At 39.0% G+C, this 17,088-nt stretch overlaps 1 protein-coding gene across 4 annotated transcripts in view; it reads left to right on the forward strand.

The window, feature by feature from the left end:
* Npr3 (natriuretic peptide receptor 3) overlaps positions 1-17,088 on the forward strand; it is a 53,725-nt gene that overhangs the window by 20,724 nt on the left and 15,913 nt on the right. The window lies entirely within an intron of this gene.

Below are 17,088 nucleotides of genomic sequence, written 5' to 3' on the forward strand. Positions count from 1 at the left end.
ACATATTGCAGGAAGAAAAACCACCTTGTTGTGAGGATCTGCCCCACTGAGTGTAAAGTCTCTAGACTCCCTCATGCTACAAGCCAGGGTGCTGGCTGAAAACATACCCACATTTTGTTTGTGTAATTTTTCTAAAGCCTGGTAGTAGAAGATACTTGGGATTTCAGAAGGTCTTTTCTTTGACAGTCTGTCTCTGCCCTCTGGCCAGATAGCTTCCCTGCACCCCCTTCTTTCTCTCTCTCTCTCCCTCCCCCCCCCCAGACATTATTCTTACTGCCTCTTGAATAGCGCTGTTGTGTCAAATGTATTTCTAGAATCTGAGGCTGAGTCTAGGGTAAGAATTAAGCCAGGGATCTCATCCAAGAGATGGAACTCACAGCACTGACAGCCTCCATACCTCCAGGTTTAGCAATCTCTGGCCCATTTTTCTATGTGTCTGCAAACTTCTATGAGTCACAAACTTTTTCAGAGTGGAATAAGCAGTGGGCCCTGAGAGCTGGTAAGGTAGGTATGCTTGTTTGCAAAACTGTTTACACTGTCCAAACCACAAAGAAAGCCTTCTAAATGATACGTGGCTAGCTTGGATAGCCCCTGCCCAAGTTGAATAGTGACCAGCTTCAAAAGAGATGGTCACCTCCATACAGCACCTCATCCATTACCATGATGAAGGTCTTTCAGCTGCTGGCATTAGTTTCCCACAGACTGGTCAACTGATCCTGGTTCCAGCACTTTTGACCTGGTGACCTCTGAAAATTTATTAAAATTTCCCGATCTAAATGACTCTCTGTTGGGAGGGTAACTGATAATTTATCTGGGGTGTGTGTGTGTGTGTGTGTGTGTGTGTGTGTGTGTGTGTGTGTTCACACATGTGCTGGCACAGGAGCTTGAACTTAGGGCCTAAGTCACTGTTCCTTAGCTTTTTCCTCCAAGGATGGCTGGCACTCTACAACATGCTTTCACTTCTAGATTTTTCAAATTAATTGGCAATTAAAGTTCCATGAATTTTCCTAGCAGGTCTACCTTTGAATTATAATCCTCAGATCTCAGCCTTCTGCGTAGTTAGGATTATTGGCATGAGTCATTGGCACCCAGCTTGTCTGATACTTTTTAGCATCCTGTCAAAAAACTGAACCTTAATAAAAAGGTACATCTTGCGTATTATGGATATAAGATTCCATACAGCCTTACAGGAATTTTCTATCAAGTAATCTATAAACATGTTTAGCTATATTTTAAAGGCCATAGAAATGATCTTATGTATATCATTTAAAATGCCCTTTGACTTTGTATCAAGAGGGCATAAGCCTTTAAAAAAAATCAGGAGCTGGGTACCCATGGTTCACACCTAAAATCCTAGTGATTCAGGCGGCTGAGAGCTATAGATCATGAGCCAAAGCCAGGAAAGTGCATGAGTCTTATTTCCAATTATACATTTTAAAAAAGAGCTGGATGTGAAACTGTGGCTGATGGGGTAGAGTACTAGACTTGAGCACAAAAAAGCTCAGAAATAGCATCCAATCCATGACTTCAAACCCCAAGATTGGCACACAGCATGTAAGCCCTGAGTTCAAGCCCCAGGACTGGCACACACAAATCATAAGGAAAGAAAACCAACAAACCAACCTCAGGTGAAATGAACTTAACAACATATTAAATTCATAAATTAATCAAATTAAGTAAATGCTAAATTAATCTGTTTTAAGGTGAAGTATTATCATTTCAACATTTACAGTGATTGGTAAAATTTGCTATCCCTTTTATTATAAACAGTCATCAAAATTCAGGGTGTATCTGACACTTGGAACATATTGAGCCATTGTCCAAGTATCCAGAAGCTGTGTGCGGTGAGTTGTGAATTGGATAGGACACTGTGTATTTAATTATAAAAGGGAGGACATCTGCCACAGCCTAATGAGGATAACTTTTTCCAGAATGTCTATTTTCTGAAGACATATTCATTTTCCTTTTTATATGTGTTTTAGTTGTGGGTATGTTTAGTGCCAGATGCAGACGTTTATTTACCAGGTTAGTTTGAATAGGTGGTCATATTGAGTGGTGGAAGAGCAATGGGAACCAAAGCCCAAGAGCTCGGTGTGACGCCCAAGCCAGAAATCTATGTCTTCATGGATTCCAGACTTGGGTCTGGTGCAGTGGGAGATAATTTACAAGAGTCTGCAGGCTTGATTCAAGCGTAGCTCTTCTCCAGGCTTTTTTCACTTTTCTGCTCTGGATTCCTGGGCCATCCATCTCATCTGTTCCCTTGGCACTCTAGTTCACAGAGCCCCGCTTGGCTTTTGCAGCTTCGAACTCTGTCTTCCTCCCAGCAACTTTAGCCTTTTCCAGTCCATCACATGACCTGTGAGCAGTGATTTTGTTTCTTTGTAATGCTTCTACTTGTAAGTGTGCTTAACTAAAATATATACTTAAATATTCAGTTAAGCATACTGAGTTAAAATAAAGTATAATGAATTAAATTGAAATTCTTAGATCCTAATATGATACTGGATGTCAGTAGTGTTTGCAGCCATCTTTAAAACCAAGGATGTCTAATTGATTTTCTATCTATAGATCACAGCTTTGGCATGATTTTTTTGTGGGATTAAAGAGGGTTTGATAGATTATTCTTCCTTGGTAAAACTCTTCATGTAACTTTTATTAGTGTTTCAAACATTATCCTTAATAATTATTAAAATAAAAAACCTTGTGCATGGGTTAAAATTTTTATTTTAGGCATTATAAGTGGTATGTTAGTCTTAATTCTATTTTATATATGTTGGTTCAAGATTCATATTAGCAAGTCTTCAGAAAAGTTACATACTCCTAAAATGCAAAAAATTGAAATTAGCAAGATTATGCAGGCTATATTGAAGTACTGGAATGATAGGGTGACAATAGTTTCTTTTTTAGCACAATTAATATTTTCTGTGTTTTTCTTTTATACTTTGATGGATTGATGCCAAATATATTGTCTTTCTACCTCTTGTCATCTTACTTCAAAAAAATGAAACTTTTTTATTGAAATTTTGAAGATTCACATCAGTTTTAAGATAAAATAAGCTTCCTTGATTACACTGAATACATACTCAGATTTCGTTTTAGTTACACAAGGGTGAGGTGTGTGTGTGTGTGTATGTGTGTGTGTGTGTGTGCGTGTGTATACACATGCGTGCGAAGTCTTGTGTAATTTTATCACTTGTGTATATTGGGGTTTTGGAAATTTTATCAATGCCTCTTCTAATTTTTAACAATCATCATATTCTTAATTCTCTTACAAGTTTGTGATGTGGTAAATTTCGTTAGTACATTAAAAAAAATTAACTATCACCAATCTCCTTGAATGATGTTCTCTCTTTACTTCAAGACTTTAAGCATCTTCTTTTCCTAGTTCATATTTCTGGCTTTTTTTTTCTATGTATGTGGTACCAAGGAATTGAACCTGGGTCTTCATGCATGGTAGGCAAGCACTCTACCACTAGGCCAAACTTCTGGCCCCCTCCTAGTTTATATTTAGGAGAATGTAATCAAAGCTACATCTGCTTACTTAGGTAACACTTTTCAGGCTGTGTTGCCCCAGTGGCTGCTGGCAGCTTGTGAATTAGCTTCTCTATTCAATGTGCAGATGATTGGGGTGGCACGTGTGTGTCATGTAATAGGCTTGCCCATGGCTGGGTTACCATCGTGACTGTAAGTACAGCATGTACTAGAATTGTTTGGTTATTACTAGATGAATCTTTTAACAGTTCTCCACCAATATACTCCCTTTGGGCAATGTATTTTAAAAGTATTCTGGGCGTTGGTGGCACATGACTGTAATCCTAGTTATACAGAAGACTGAGATCTGAGGATTGTGGTTCAAAGCCAGCCTAGACAAGAAAGTCTTATCTCCAATTAACCACCAAAAAGCAGAAAGTAAAGCTATGGATTAAGTGGTAGAGAATCTGCCTTGAGCAAAAAGCTAAAATGCAACACCAAGCCCTCAGTTTAAGTTCCATGAGTCACACACGCACACACGACCATTTATAGTCATTAGAAATCTAAAGAGAAAAGTAAAAATCCCACCGGAGAGGCCCTAATTTTCCAATGAGACTCCAGGCCCAGCTCAGATAAGGTCCTTACCTAGCCTTCTCTGAAAGTTTGTAGTGGGTCACCTACATGTGCAGTGGCTCTCACTCAAGGGCATCTTCATGGAGCTGCTTGGCCTCTGCTACACCACCAGTTCCAATTCCAAAGTGCTGCTGGTATTTAGTTTTAGAATGCACTGTATGGTGGCCAAGCCAAGATTAGTTGTATCCCCAGTGACTATCTTTTTCCACTACATCAGTCTGATCTGTGGCCCAATAAGGAGACAAACCCATGACCCAAAGATTAAGTGTCTCAGGCACTCTGAGATTGCTCAGCAGGCCCCACAGAATAAAGTATTTCCTTCCTTCCCTAACACTTACCTGGCCATATACATATTCTTAAGGCATCAGTTTCTCTTTTCTCTCTCACACACTTGATAAAGTGAAGAAGAGTGCAGAGCCTCTTCATTTTATTTTTCTTGAATGTGAGCCACTGTTTCCTGTTACTATTATGCTCCAGGACCGTGCCAGTGGGCTTGCTTCTGGGCAATGAGTAGTCCTATGAAGAATGGAATGGGGCAGGGTTGGAGGTGTGGTACAGTTGGTACCAGCCAGTGAGCAAATAGCATCAAGTACTATACCAAGTTAGAGGCCGTGTCTTAGACAAAAAAAAATACAACGGAATCCTCTTCCCCTAAAAATTCTTAAAGCAGGTATATCAATATCGATAGCCATGAGCTCTGAGGGTTCAAATACCCTGAGATTCTGGGCAAGAGCAAGCATAAAACAACATGCAAATAGTAGGTGAACACACATCAGTGTGGTTTTCATGAAAGCCTAGATCAGTAGAGAAAATGTGAGTCAGATACGAAAATGTCGCTGTTCCCAGGGGAGAAGCTTTACTGAGTCCTTGCATGTGATACTCTGCTTGTATTTATCCAGGTTTGCATGATCTCTTTAAGACCGAGGCTATAATAACTCCTATACCGAAGTACATATGTCTATGTACTCTGAGAGGAGTCAGTGTTCCTCATTTGTTCCTTCCTAGGATCAGTGTAGCAAGAATTGAACTAGGTCAGGACAAGTCAGCATACCATTTGCCCAATTATTGTCCTGAGCCTGTTTTTTCACGTGGATAGGTACATTGTTGATGCAGGGTCACATTCAAAAGTTTCTGTCTGGAAAGAACATGAAGAACATCAAAATAATCTTAGATTTAGGAAACCATTAGCTTTTATTTCTGAGATAAAAGGGAGTTTTTTTTTCTTCCTTTCTCTCTCACATCATTCCCCCAAACAAATAACTATTAAATGACCATTTTCCACCTCCTTCCTTCATTCCCTCCCTCCCTGCTTCCCTTCTTCCCTCCCTTCCGCCCTTCCTCCCTTCCTTCCTCCCTTCCTTCCTTCCTGGGCAGTCAGTTCAGTGTTTCCAATTCCCAGTGTTCTCACATTATGTCTTTAAAAGGCAGACTTCAATTCGTCCACAACTATTTCTCAGGTTAGGCAATGCCAATGCTGGAAACACTTTTTCCACCCTGGCAGCCACTCTGGCTTCTTGTCCCTGTAAATCCCAGTCTTGGCCTTAACCCATCTCCCTATTGTGTTTGGCGCATTTGAGACCCATTCACTGTCTACCCTTTTAACAGTTGGCTCTCCCCTCAGATGAAGCTTACTTTCTTTTCTTGATGTGGTTGTTGTTTAAATTTTTAAAATGACACATGGCTGTCTAAATTGAAAGGGCCCAGTACAATGCATTAAAACATCCATATCGAGCTAAAAGTAAGTTCCTACTATCCTATGTTATAGACAAGCATGACTCTCCCCTTCATTTGCTGTTCTTCATCTGCAGCTACATGCTCATGGAGAAATAACTTTTTACTGTTTTACTGCTATTCCCATGCATGCGTCTAAAAACAGCTGGCTCTCCCCTTCCTTATTGCTTTCTTCTCTCACCAGTGCTTCTGTTGACTATGCCACCAGGAGTCAGCTGAGAGAAGTCATCTTTTTCAATATGGTAGAGCGAAGCACATGAAGGGAACTGTCTTGAGGATGGTTAGGAAGGAATTTACATGTTCTGCAAGTTCCTTATACAGACTTTCAGCAAGTCCTTCTATTTGAATCCCCACTGTATTCCCATCTGCAGAGATTGCCCATGTTTCCAGTTGCAGGCACTCGGAACAGGAGGGGCATAATTCTCCTTGGAGTCCCCACCCACCCTTGAGGCCCACTGCAGTTTGGGGCTCTCAGGTCTATTAGGTCAGTTTTCCCTTCTCCCCTTCCAGAACTTTGTAATGTTTTTCATCTACAATTTCCTTTGTATATTTGAAGCTTGTAGGCTTTTAACTTAATAAATTCAGTTATCCTATTAGTGGGACTTTTGAGAGAATGTGTATCTAAACAGCTCTGATTTATCAGAACTGTCTTCCAGATTGCTGAATATCAGTCCATATAAATATTCAAAGATGATACTGTCAGCCTTGTGGAATATGGCCAGATAGGAGCAATTTTCTGGGAGGGAGCAGAACAAAAAGTGGAATTTGTGTTTAAGAGGAGAAATAAACCTGTTTCTTTTGGTCTAGAATTCTGAAGCTCCTTTTGAACTTCACATTTGATTTTAGTGTTCTCTAAATGGCTCAATTTTCCTCTCTTTACTCTCACAGACACACTTGCCTTCTGAGATTCTTTGAAAGGAATTGTTCATAAATAGCACATTGTATGATAATTCACACAAAAGTGTTGTTCTCTTTAAACAGGCTCCTCAAACCTAATTTTTACTGTAAAACAGTAAAAATCATTTTACTTTATATCTAGAGCTAAACTATTTCCTCCTATGTAGCTGTTAAACTGTTTTTTAATTATAATTAATAAAAGGGTTACATTGTATTCACCAGATAGAAGGTGCATTACTTCACGAACATTAATACCCTTTCATAACATGGTCCCCATTTCCCTCCCCCTCCCCAGCCCTGCTCATGATCAAGAAATCTAATAACAACAGATGCTGGAGGGGATGCAGCCAGGAGGGATCACTACTACACTGTTGGTGGGAGTGCAAACTCGTTCAACCACTATGGAAAGCAGTATGGCAGTTCCTCAAAAGACTAAACATAGAGCTCCCCTATGACCCAGCAATTCCACTACTTGGCATTTACCCTATCGTCCAGAAACAAGGATACACTAAATCCACTAGCACAGTGATGTTCATTGCAGCACTATTTACCATAGCAAAGATAAACTGATTTAAAGACAGTTTAAAACCTATGCCTTTAAATTGCTTAAACAATGATGAAAATAAAATAAAACCTATGCCTTTGCACACAGGTAGAAATATTCATCTAGAAAATCTTGTTATTTATATAAGTAGAGCTTTTAGTTTGCTTCTCAAATAGGTTTTGCTCTAACTTTGCCTGAGCTGACCTCAAATCATGATCCTCCAACCTCCACTTGTTAAGCAACTAGGATCCTATGTTTGAGCCTTCACATTTGGTTTTATATAAAAACTAAGCTGATTGATTTTTAAAAGATTTATTGTTATTGTAAATGTGGCATACAGAAGGGTTATGGTGACATAGATCAGGCAAAGAGTACATTTCTTTTTGAACAACATCACCCCTTCCCTTGCTCTCTCCCATTGTTTTCTTCCTGTCCTCACCCCCAAGCTGCATAGCACATTTTCAACCTAGTGTCCAGTGAGTTTCACTGCTGAATTTGATCATCCTTTTCCCCACAATTTCTGTGTACCCCTCCTACCCTTCCAAAGACAGATAAACATAAAAAATAAGCAAAAGAAAACAAAAACATCACCAAGAAAAATAACCTCTTATTTCCATTTCTTGGAGCTCATTTTTGACCAATAATATTTTATGTGGTCAGATGCACAGTTTTTGAACCTTTGTGGCCTTCTCCTAAGAATGTCCTCCTTTGGTCTCATTGTGTGATGCCTAGAGAACTGTATATTTATCATGTCCCAAACTATTTTTTCTTTTACTATCATGTGTGTTTACTTGTTGATTTATAGACACATTCTAGTTAATACAAATGAGAGAAAAGATGTAATCTATGTTCCTTTGAGTATGGCTTACTTCCCTTGATACAGTCTTCTCAAGTCTTTCCATTTCCTGACATATGATACAGTAGTATCATTGTTTCTTATAGATGAGTAGAATTCTATTTTCTGTCTTTGATTTATTTAAAGTTAAATTATTGGAAATGTTACTGAAAAATTATTGGCAGTTTACCTGGAGCTTATCACAATGTGATGATGATAAATTTTATACTCCTTTTAGTTTCTGTGCTAATGCTTTTAGATCACAAAGTAGTTTAGACCGAAAAATTGGAAATGCTGCAGGACATACACTTCTTAAGAGGGCACCAGTATGGATCCACCTTCCTGACAATGTGAGCACAGGAAAAAGAGACCACTTCTCTATGGTCATCTCCAGAACTGTAGAGAAATCATCCTAGCGCCAGAGAAGCGAAGGCAGAGTTCCTGACCATGCCTCATGTAGTAGGTTAGAGTGAGAAAGCCCTCAGGGCTTTTGCATTATACAACAAAAGACTTCAAGAGGCTTTTCCATTTGCAGCAGTGGACTATCACAAAGCTGAATGTGGTTTCCTAACTTTACTCTGAATTTCACTGACTTTATCTAGGAATAAAATTTGTAATCATTTATTGAATGAAGGAGCTTATTTCCACAATGTATGTATGTCTGTCTGTCTGTCTGTCTGTCTGTCTGTCTGTCTCCCTCTCTCTCTCTCTCTCTCACACACACACACACACACACATTTAGGAGAATTTTCTCACAATAGAAGCAGAAATGCACTGTTGATAACATTATATCAGAAAAGCATCTTGGAAAATTTCACTACTGCATATATACATTTAGCAGAAAGGAATATCAGTTTTTCTTCAGCTTCAAACTGGTTAGTACCCTATGGCATGCTGTGGAACATACAAACCCCCTGATGTTGCATACACAAGATAAATAATTGTAATATTCTATGTCCAGTCTGTGTTTGCAAAGAGATAGCTCTAAGTGTAGGTTGGCAACCTAGAATTACAGCCTCCTTTTTAAAAAGTAAGCAAGAATTTCTCTGATTAATTTCAGTGATAGCTTATTTAGCTTTTGGGTATTTTTTTGTAAGAAGGATGTTTTAGTTATAAAGAATAAGTATCGTTTATTTGTATGAAATAACTACACCCATAGTACTTTGAATTTCCAATGCAGTTTCCTACTTTTTAATGTGATCCCTGTTTTGGACTTGGGGTAGAACTTGGTAAATGCTGTTTTCCTTTCTAGCCAGGTATTTTGAGCAGGGGGTGATTTTATAACCTTGAGTATTTGCTCTCTTGAGGTTAGGCAGACCACCCGTTGCTTGGATCCCCCCACCCCAGTTGAAAATGTAACCAATTAAACAAATACTGACGCTCAGCGGGGTCACCAGCAAGATGGGAAGTGTATGTGGACAAGACCGCACCCAGGCCCTCCTCCTCCTTTCAGAAAGCAGCGTGAGGCTGGCGAATGGGCCATTTATCAATGCAAGACATTTGAACAGAGTCAGGTTTTCATGCATAATTGTTTAAAGAAGCCAGACATTACTTTTGGAAAGTCTGAGATGGTGAAATTCAGTGCTCTAACTGCCTTGGAAGAGAGGAAGGCCTAACCACATGCCATTGGAAACAAATTGAATTTTGACACTGGTTTTGTACAGAAGCTATGTAGGAGATGGACATTAGTTGAAAAGTTATCAGCTCATCAATGAAGACTCAACTAGACATGATATCACTTTGTTAGGACTGTATACTCTTTCTGAGGATTTTTACAGTTAGCTATTCAGCTAAACCAATGAGAGAAAAGAAATGCAGGTGATACAAGATGCATTTGCCACTCTCTGGTGGCACCAGGCAGAGGAACTTTTCTTTTTGTCAGGACAGGCGGTGGCTGTCTCATTCCCTTTTGGCCTTCATCCCCTTCTTAAAGTTAGCCAGGCAGTAATTTGTCCAAATGAAAAGACCCATTCAGGTATAGGAGGGCCCTGCTAATTGTATTTCAGAGAATAAAAGCAAACCACAAGCTGGCTTTTAACAATAGCAAAATTATGAATTCATGTTAATAAGATTAGTTGTGTTAGGAAAATGTAATCACACAGATAGAGATAATGCAAGAGGTTTTTTTCACCAGCTAACTAAATACTGGGTGACTTTTAAAACATTTACATAAAGCTGTGCTGATATATTTTTTAAAATTACTTTCATATTCTTAAAATGAAGGGGGAAAGTTGCTTCAATTTTATCCCTGGAGCTTTTAAACACCCTTAGGTGTGTTAGAACTAAATGAAGAACTTGAAGAATGTCCTGAATAAAGTGTTTCTAAAATGTATTATTACACAGAAATTTCCATTTTCTTGTGATGGTTACATCTTTTATTCACTACAAAATACCCTTTGAATTGGCATAGTGTGAAAATGCTCAGCAAATAAAAAAAAGAAAAGAAAGAGAAGAAAAGAAATGCCCGTGCAATAAGTTTCATTGTGTCCTTTTGTGAGGCAATCACTATTTTTTGGTTAGCTTATGAGGTGACATAATTAATTGGAATTAAAAGGATGTTTTGCAATAAGACTTCATAATATACTCAAGTATGCATGACTGACACAGAAATACAGTGTGAAAATATATTTCACAATTGAAAGGCAATCATATTTGCTTTCTTGCTTTCTTTCTTTTCCTTGTTGTCACTGGAGGACATTGTCAAATGGAAGACATTTTTACCAACTTTTTCATAATTGAAATGAAATTTAGTTCTTTTCAGAATAGTCAAAACACTTCAAGTTACAGACTGCTCAACTTGCAAAAAGAACAATTGTACACATGAGTGTAAGTGAAGGAGCCTAGAGTAGAACAATAGAGGAGGAAATTTATATTCCCTTTTGTTCTTTTTGCCTTTCTCTCCTCTTCCGTGCCTCCATGGTCCTCAGGTCTTGGCCTCCTTCTTTCGTCCCTTTGGGAGGAAATAGTTTACAAATATGTCTGGGTTGTAGTAGATTCATCTCACGAGGATATTGCATTTAAAGTTGGGGTAGGGAAGGGGGGTGGAAATCCCAGAAAAATAAGGCTAAAGTCTGTGAATCTAAAGTTGAATTACGTTGTCAGATAGAGATGAGCACATGTCCTTCACATGCCAGGATCGTCCTGACAGAGGATGCAGCTCACTAATCATTTTCAGTCTGATCACCCAGTGAATTGCTAAAGTGTTGTGATGTATCCAGAACTTAAACTGCCTTACAATGGAGTTTGCTTATTCCTTAGAGAGCAGCCATGAAAGAAATCTGGATTTGAACAGGAATTTGAAGGGAATCCCCAGGTTTAGCTTGGAATTAGGGGGGCTGACAGGCCAATGCAAGTTCCCCTGACCACTAAGAGAGGGATCCAGTTGATGTTGACAGGAGCCACAGATTTCTTAAGTCTCAGGGCAAAGTTTTGGTTCATAGCATCTCACCAGTGATGCCAATTCTTGGTGTGGGTGGATGTGGTGCTTGAGCCCAAAGTTCAATAAATATTCATTGATAAGCTCTTGAAACAATCAACGGCCTGAAAGCAGGCTACCAGTGTGCCAGAGATTTTAATCTGCTAAATGGAGGAAAACCACACTGAGTTGCTCTTGGGAGCTATGAAAAATGATTGTAAAGACATTTTATTCCCTTAAGTACAGACAATGATAAAGTCCAAAAAAAAAAAAAAACAGTCAAAGAGTATCTTCTTGCGAGCAATGTGTGGAAATAGTGTTAATTGTGGAAAGAGGAAAGCTTGAATAATATTTTGTTGGACATTTAACCCTCTTACTGGTTTGAAATTTGAAAGCAGCATGCATTTTTAGTACTTAGTTTAGATTAGTCTTTATCTTATGATTTCCCCTCCCATCCTAAAGCAAGCTTGCTTTTATTTTACAAAGATCTAAAAATCCTGACCTCAGAGGCTGTGGTTTGGAGGTAGACATTGTATTAGTCATATAGAGAATAAATTGGTGCCTTAATTTGAGGACCTTTATTATTTCTTCTGTACGGTGATCCTATGTGGTTTAGAGACTACATTACTAAAGCAAGATAGCTCCGTTTGCATCCTATCCTAGACCTCATAAAAGGAGATTTCATTTATTAATAATCCATGATGCATAACACTGGAATATTGAAGCCATCCAGGTTGCATCTGCTTAATCACGAGCATTTTTTCTTTTTTATATTCAGTGGTGATCTTTATTTATTTATTTATTTATTTATTTATTTTTTGCCAGTCCTGGGCTTGAGCTCAGGGCCTGAGCACTGTCCTTGGACTTTCTCAAGGCTAGAACTCTACCACTTGAGCCTCAGCACCACTTCTGGCTTTTTCTAAGTATATGGTACCAAGGAATCAAACCCAGGTCTTCGTGCATGCTAGGCAAGCACTCTATCACTAGGCCAAACTCCCAGCCCAGTGGCGATCTTTATTTATGCCAAACGTATTTCCATTCCTGGCTTGAACAGATTTTCTGATTTGGTTTATTTACTGTGTCTTCTAAAATATTCCTGTATGGAGTTGACTGCTTGGTCCACATATCATTAGGAAAAGATGGCCAAGCTTGCTCATTATGTCTATTCACATCCTCAAGCCCTTCTGGAGCCCTTCCTGTGAGTAAAGTATTGTGCTAGGTACGATGAGAACAACTCTCTATCTAGGCAGGTGGTAGTGAAAACACCTCTTTCTTTCTTCCTATTTTTTTTTTTTTTGTCAGTGACAAGGGTTGCCCCGAAGCTTATTTGCTCAAGGCTAGTGCTCTACCACTTTGCGCCACAGCTCCACTTCCAGTTTTCTGGTGGTCAGAGATAAGAGTCTCACAGACTTTCTTGCCTGGGCTGGCTGCACACTGTGAACCTCAGATCTCATCTTCCTTAGCAGCCAGGATTAAAGGTGTGTGCCACCAGAGCCTGGCATCCTTTTCCTTCTTTCTTTTTTAAAAATATTATTATTATTAGATGATGGACAGAGGGTTTACCATTTCATCAGTCAGGTAATGAGTACATTTTTTTTAATAGAGGGTCACGCTTTCCTCCACTCATTCCTAGTTTCTCTCTCCCATTCCCTTCCACAGGTGGTTGTACAGTTCCTTTTCAGCATAGTGTCCACTGAATACATTGTTGCATTTGTTCATACTTTTTGATGTTTTTTTAACCTGTTAAAAAGTTATTTCTGGAAAGGAAAAGTAACATCATTTTGTCCTCTCTGTCTTTCTTGATGTACAGAACACATCTTAGCAGCCTGTACACCTGCTAGAGAAGTCAGACGAAGTCTCCTAATGGACAGATTGCTATGCTTAGTGCCCTGGGTATGATCAGGATTTCAGGAAGGTGATTTAATTCATATGTTAGGTCACTGACGATGAAATAGCCAGGCAAGCTCAGCTTCAGTTGTGTTCTGTTCTTTCTTCTGCAGTACTGAGTGAATCAGGTCACTACTGTGGAGATCAGGTTTTCAGCAATATAATAGATGAGAGTTTTGGCCTTGCTTTCTTTATTTAAGATCAGTCAGGGAAGAATAAACTCTAAATTCCCAATAAGTTGTAAAATTTTGTGATGTAGTTTTTTTTAGGCCTATGTTGTGAAGATAATGCATTTATAATAAGTCATGTATTTAGGATGTTTGTACTATAGCCAGTATATCTATCAAACTCAACTTCTTCCACATTTCAAATTATTGGGAATATCTTGATTTGATCAAGTTACATTGGCACCCAGATAATTCATAATAAAATGGACTTGGCAGATGCAATTTATTTATATCTTACGTGATTTTGTGTTACAGTCCCCCTGAAGTCTTGTGATCTAGTTTTCCATATGCTCCTGGGATTGTTTCTCTTTTTTGGCACCTGAGGTTAAGATCTGAGGATTGTGATTTGAAGCTAGCCCAGACAGAATAGCATATGAGGTGCTCACTTCTAATTATCTAGCAAATACCAGAAGTTAGGACTTGAGAGGTAGAGCACCAGCCTTGAGCAAAACAATTAAGGGACAGTGCGCTGACCCAGAGCAAGGGTCACCCCAGTGTGGTACAAACACAAATACATATACCCCCCAAAAGTAGGTTGTCTTTTTTTTTTTTTGCCCGTCCTGGGACTTGAACCCAGGGCCTGAGCATTGTCCTTGGGCTTTCTCAAGGGTAGAGATCAACCACTTGAGCCACATTTCCCTTCCAGCTTTTTTCTATGGATGTGGTACCAGGTCTTTGTGCATGCTACGCAAGCACTTTACCAAACTCCCAGCCCCAGGTTGTCCTTTTTATATTGATTTTAAAAGTTCTTTTGCGGGGAGTTTGGCCTAGTGCTTAAAGTGCTTGCCTAGCATGCACGAAGATCCGGGTTCAATTCCTTGGTACCACATATATAGAAAAAGCTGGAAGTGGTGCTGAGGCTCAAGTGGTAGAGCTCTAGCCTTGAGAAAGTCCAAGGACAGTGCTCAGGCCCTGAGCCAAAGCCCAGGACTGGCAAAAAAAAATCTTATAAAAAAAGTTCTTTAAACATTTTATGGATCTGAATCATATGTACATATATAGTCATATACACATACATGTAGACACACATATGTGTTATGTCTGTGTGAGAGGGTAGTTTGTTTTTTTCCCAGGACCCTACTTTCTGGAGATTCTCAAGCTTATTTTTGCATATATATTTGTATATAATGAATATGTATATATTCTAACATTTTCTCTGTTTTTCACTTTAATATTTTTTATTTTTAATTGTAGTTTATTGTTGGGGTAATATATAGAGGGGATGATAGTTATTTTCATCCAGTAGTGGATACATTACTTCTTGAATATTGATACACTTTTGTACTTTAATATTTTTATGGTATTAACTAGAGAATATTTTTTGCCAGTCCTGGGCTTGAGTTCAGGGCCTGAGCACTGTCCTTGGACTTTCTTAGGCTAGAGCTTTACCACTTGAGCCTCAGCACCACTTCCAGCTTGTTTCTATGTATGTGGTACCGAGGACTCGAACCTGGTCTTTGTGCATGTTAGGTGAGTACTCTACCACGAGAACAAACTCCCGGCCCATGGAGAATAATTTTTAAACTTGTTAAGTTACTTTTTATACTTAGTACTATTTTCATATCATTTTCAATAAAAATTGACAGCATCAAACAAAAAGCACAATATATTCTCCTTCTAGCACTTTAGATACTTTCAGCTTGTATAGTTATGTCTTTTATATCTTCTGTGAGTTAAGAATCAAGTTTTAGTTTTTCCTGTCTTTTATTCTTCCACAATATGCTAAAATGACTATATTTTTTCCCACTGAATTGCTCAGGCACATTAGTGAACTCAAATGTGCTTTTGATCTCAAATGTCCTGTATCTATCTATTTTTGGTCTATCAAACTCGAATCATGTCTTCAGGAACGGTGGGTAGTGAGAAGCATCTGTAAGTGGTAGGTGTATGAGGGCGTCCAAGAACAAATGTATTAGATGACTGAATTCCTTGTGTGACTTTGCTGACCTGCTGTGTGTATTAGTCCTGTGGCTCTTGTGCTCAGTCTACACTAACATTCTAGTTCATCATAGGGGGTGAATGACGGGACATAATTTTACTTAATGATCTTCCAAAGACAGGTTTTAGTTCAACAGCTATTTTTGAAGATGATAGAGAAAAGAAAACAAAACGAAACAAAAATGCCTCTCATATTTGTAAAAGCTAAATTATTTGGCAGTCCAGAATGGAGGTGAGGCCAAGGTGAAGATAGTTGATTGGGGAGGCTTAGGACAAGTGCCTACCCCAAGAAAGTTATAACTATAATTTGTAGAGAAAGAAATGTGTCAGTTGAGACCATGATGCTTAGGCTAAGCATAGAGCCACCAGGGGAGATCATGGCTGTCTCTCGGATGTGTTGCCAGTCAGGGAGCCAGTTTTCCTTTGTGTTTGCTCAGAGTTCAACTGGAATCCTTGGGATATTAGTTTGGAATGTTTGCCTTAATTTCCCTGGAGGCTAGTATAAGTCCTCAGGTGGCCAGATGTGAATTTCATGAAGACCCAGTACAGAAGAGCAGACACGGAGGCATGTGTCAGGAAGTTGGGGCCCCTGTGTTTAGTGTTGAAGAGGCAGTTATGTTCCTTAGTAAATGACAGTTTTGAGACTCTAAATATAGACTTTTAATTTTATGATTGAAAAGAAAATCGAATAATAATAATAATAATAATAATAATAATAATAATAAAAGATGCTAGCCAGGTGAGGTGGCTCACGCCTGTAATCCTAGCTACACAGGAGGCTGTAGAGTCACTTGTAGATCAACTGGAGAATCTTCTTTGAGTTTTGGACTATGCACACACCATCCCCATATTACCACTTTTGTCTGCTATCTCTGGTGATTCAGGAGGTCTGGACAAGATTCATTTTTGATCTTATTACTAATGGGACCAAGTGATGCCATTTTAACTATGGCAGAAGAAGAGCAGGTTGAAGCCTCATTTCTTTTACCTGTTCCCCATTAAATTTCACCTTTTTCCATGTCCCCTTCAACAAAACAAGCTTAAAAAGTCTTTTCCAAAGGACTTGAACAAAATTCTGTCCAGCACTCTCGGCTTCTCTCATTTGCATGGAGAGCCATTCGTTTGTGGTAAGGAAGATAGAACCACTGTGCGATGTGCTTGAGTTCACAAGCATGGCCAGAGGCAACCTACTCTCACACTGAACCTGAAAAGCTTTTGGCTGTATCTTGGAGCTGTACAAGCTTTCTCAGGTCTTGAGGTGTCCCCTTTACAAGTCATTCTCACTTTACACATCAGAGGCCTGCAGCCTTCTTTGTTTGCTTGTTTATAATGCAAGCAACATCAAAGAACTCATCTAAGCATGAAGTTACCTCCCCAGAGAGAAATGACAAAAATGCCAACCACCAGCATAGCAAGGAGCCTTGTCAGGAATTCCAGTTTCATGCTTCATTAAAAGCTTTTAAGAGTATATTGGTGGATGGGGCAGTTGCTCATTCCTGTAATCCAGGCT

Source organism: Megascapheus bottae, chromosome 4 (genome assembly GCF_031878675.1).
Source record: "Megascapheus bottae isolate mThoBot1 chromosome 4, mThoBot2.hap1, whole genome shotgun sequence".
Lineage (NCBI taxonomy): Eukaryota > Metazoa > Chordata > Mammalia > Rodentia > Geomyidae > Megascapheus > Megascapheus bottae.